The 3939-nt window shown below is 42.0% G+C and overlaps 1 pseudogene; it reads right to left on the bottom strand.

Moving 5' to 3' along the window:
• Positions 1–2184: 2184 nt before the first annotated feature.
• LOC147428019 (uncharacterized) lies at positions 2185–2620 on the bottom strand (annotated as a pseudogene).
• Positions 2621–3939: the final 1319 nt, after the last annotated feature.

The following is a 3939-nucleotide window of genomic DNA, read 5'->3' as shown; positions in this document are numbered from 1 at the left end:
TATAAGAAGTACAGTGATGAGAAACGTCGGCAAGTTACCTTTGAGGAAGGGGAGGAAGTATTTTTACGTGTGCCAGAGCATTCAAAAAGTCTGAAAACTGGGCCAACACCTAAATTATCTCCACGATATTATGGGCCTTTCAAAATACTCAAGCGAGTGGATGATCGTGCCTACAAATTATAGCTACGTACACATGCTCGTGTTCATCCGGTGTTTACTATAAGCCGTTTACGTAAGCCATTACATGGGGATGACAATGCCATTGACCAAAAGATTTTGGTCCATTTCATTGAACCTCTTACCCTACCGCATGAACCTGAACGAATTCTCGACGATCATGATTTACGTACACATCATCATGTGCGTCGACAAGATTTAATCAAGTGGAAAGATCGACCTGAGGAAGGTGCCACTTGGGAAAACATTAGTGTTCTTAAGAAGAAGTTTCCCACTTTTGTTTTCAAGGTCTAAAACTCTTCCTTAAGTGGGAGTAATGTCAGGACAAGGGCAAGGCCATAGAGTCTTGGACTGGACCAAGGGCCAGACTAGGCAATGTGGAAAAAGAATCCAGCTAGGGAAAAGGGGCTATAGTGGGAGGTTGGGAGGTGGATTCCAAGCTCTAGTTTCCCCTAGTCTTTACAATAATTTTCATAGCTTGATTTGGCAAGCAAAGGGAATTCTTAGGGAAAATGTATTCAGGAACCTTGGTTATCCTCTAGGAGTTGATGTATCTGCAAAATAGTTGACACAATGGGGGATAAAATCCAAACGAAAATGGGTTCGTGGCATTGTACTAAATGGTCAATTCATGTTAGGTGAAGGATTGTGCAGGCTATTTGGATTTCCTCTATATGTTTTTTTTTCTTCCCTTTGATACTTGACCAGTTGCGAGATTTACATCAAAAATACTGAGATTTTATGGGGATCTTTTGTTGTAGCTTGGCTCGCCTGGAAGCATTTGGCCTTGCCTATTCACTTGGGAGGATTGGGTATCCTTCATTTGCAAATGCACATGCTTGCTAGTAGGGAAACCTTACTGAAACAAATTGATGGATAATTTTGTTATGTACTTTCATGGTGTTTGGGATATGTTTGCATGGGACAAATTGTTTTGTGCTACTCATGTTCAATTGTGTGGGAATACTGCTAATATGCTGGTTAAGTCTTGAAAAAATCTATGTGCTTTGTTGATTTGGGATGGTAGAGTCAGATATACGGTAATCCCTTAGGGTATGAGTCTTGTTGTTGGAGCTTTGGGTTTAAAAAACCACCCCGCTGTTTACTTGGGAAAAAAAGCATGAGAGGGTTAAGCCCAATCAATCAAATTGTTACTCTAACAGAAATTATTATTTCGTTTATGGTGGCTAAGAGAAGATTCAGACTAGGAAATGGGCTCAAAATTACTTGGGGATAGTTGTGTACACATGTCAACAATTTGAAAGTTTCTTTTTGCAATCAAGATTTAATCAAAGATTTAGAGATTGAGCATTGCCAGAGACTTCAACAAATTGATGCACCTCCCCAACCAAACGTTTCTATCTACACTTGATCCCTTAGCCTTAGATAGAGAACAGATGCAACAAGATTTGCGAGTTCAATCTAGATCAATGTTGGTGGTTGAAGAAGCTATTTGATGTATGGTGAATTGTTAGCCAAAAAGAGAATGTCTGATGGAAAATGCCCCCTTGAGACAACGAAGCACATATTTTGGAACTTCCCTACAATATATGCTTGGTGGATATGTTTGTATGATACTTGTATGATGCATTGGAAGACTAAGTTTCTGAATATAGACTGCTTTATGGAACAATTCAAACGGGTTCTACACGTTTAGACTTATGTATTGCTTCTTTGAGACTTTGGTGTTATCCTTTTTGTGAAATGCTAGAAACTCGGCTTTGTTTGATACACACACCTTTCACAGTTTCCAACTGCCTTGGTCTATGATTCGAGATAGATTGTTAGAGGATTGTGTAGCACTGCCAGTTCCTCAACAGAATAACACGATGGAATTCCTCATCATGATGTAAACATGTAACAAAATGTAATATAGTACTTAAGTAGAGAGAGAGAGAGAGAGAGAGAGAGAGAGAGAGAGTTTCACAATTATGTAGGCAAATGAAATTTTCACTCTGGACCAATAATAGCACCGATAAGAAAGAATGGTGAAAATGGAATGTCCGTTCAAGGATCAGAAAGAGGTATGTTGATGGAGCGAGTCGTCCGGCCAGTCTCTATGATCAAAGGCAGGGGTTGGCGAAGGCGACATTGACGAGGGAGAGCGGAAGAGTGCCAGCGCAGGGGTAGGTGCGGCCGTAGCGGAGGCCGGAGGAAGCGGGTTGGACTTTGACGTTGGAAGGAGAGTGCAGTGGCCGAAGGTGGGCACGTCCACCTCCATGGCGAAGCGGCTGATGATCTTCTGGTTCCAGCGCCGGTCCTGGCAGGCTGCAATGATGTTGAAGGCCTCACAGGGGCAGTTGTTCACGAGCTCCCACTCGCACAGCCCGGTCGCCACGGGAGTGTTGGTCAGCACGAGGTCGTGCAGCCTGCACTTGCGGGGCGTAGCTGCTTGCACAACGGAGGTCCCCTCTATGATATTTAGCAGCAGCGCCGCCACCATCGCCACTGCGGTGGCCAGAAAAGGAGATCAATAATATTACGACATATGATATGACTATAGCACACAGACGTGCGTTTTTGTATACTTGTAGAATAATAACACAGACGTGCCATATTCTTATACCTGTGCAGAGTTCCACCTCCCCATTGCCATTGTTGATGATGAAGATGGGTTCTAGCCCTAAATGCTGCTCGATGTGCTCACTGCTGCTTACAGTTTTGCGGGCACTACTATTCCAGCCTTTACAGCACCCGCTTTATATACTCCTAATTACGTCCTCGTAATCCGACCTGCCAAACCTCAATTATCTCCCACCATACGCCAAGCTAAAATGCCAAATGAAATACTTGTTCCTCATGTTTGTGTGTGTTCCTTGGCTATTGATGTATTCACATGGCTTTACTCCACCAACGTTGAGAGTCATTGCTCCCATGATAACTATAAAGATATGTGAACATCGATCCCGAACCTTCTACGGTTAAACTTCCATGTGGGTATTGGTGTTCTTGTTGGCTACTAATTATAGTGCCATTTATGCTAGTAGAAGGTCACATTTACAATGAGGAAACGGAAACATCCATATTGCTTGACAGCTAGTTGAGTTTGAATATAGTGATTACATGCTTTGATAGCCACTAGGTGTTGATTGATTGATGACTTGACTTGGGGAGTAGTTCGAATGGACCTATTCCCTCTCGGACTTAGTCCTTGATACCAACATTTCTAGGTGAGAACTTTGAGGACCAAGCACTAACACATGCCTTTGTCCACCCAAACATTCTCCTCTTACAGACCTCCTAGCCTACCTTCTCTTGGCCTACCTTGAGGAGACCACTTAACTTGGATGCTCAATTCACTCGTGTGCCAACATAGTCATGCCCTTGTCTTTGTGGCAATATTACTTTCCTTAAAGGAGTGTTTTTGTCCTTAAAAACATTGATCAATGAAATAACTCTCCATAAGAATAGTAATGCTCTCCTCTCTAAACTTGCATCACGTCAAATACTGTACCACACAATAATTATGTGCTTGTAGCAAAAATCAAATTGAATGATTGCAGTCAATATTTGCACAGGAGATTGTCCCTTCGACCAAGAGAAACCTCTATTTTCTCTACTTAGATCTCAAATTAAGAGTAAAGCCTACCTCAAGTGAGATGCTCTAACTGAGCAAACTTATTGTTCTCACTACTTAACTACTAGTAGAACCTATCTTCAGAAAAATTCTTGACTAATAGTAGAACCTATCCAGGCAAAACGCTCTAATTGAGAAAAGCCTATTTCTCTCTTCTCAGCAAATAGTAGATTATCTCAAGCAAG

Source organism: Adiantum capillus-veneris, chromosome 23 (genome assembly GCF_014529385.1).
Source record: "Adiantum capillus-veneris isolate H3 chromosome 23, ASM1452938v2, whole genome shotgun sequence".
NCBI lineage: Eukaryota > Viridiplantae > Streptophyta > Polypodiopsida > Polypodiales > Pteridaceae > Adiantum > Adiantum capillus-veneris.
The sequence above is the reverse complement of the archived record's forward strand: the minus strand, read 5'-3'. Positions and strand labels throughout refer to the sequence as shown.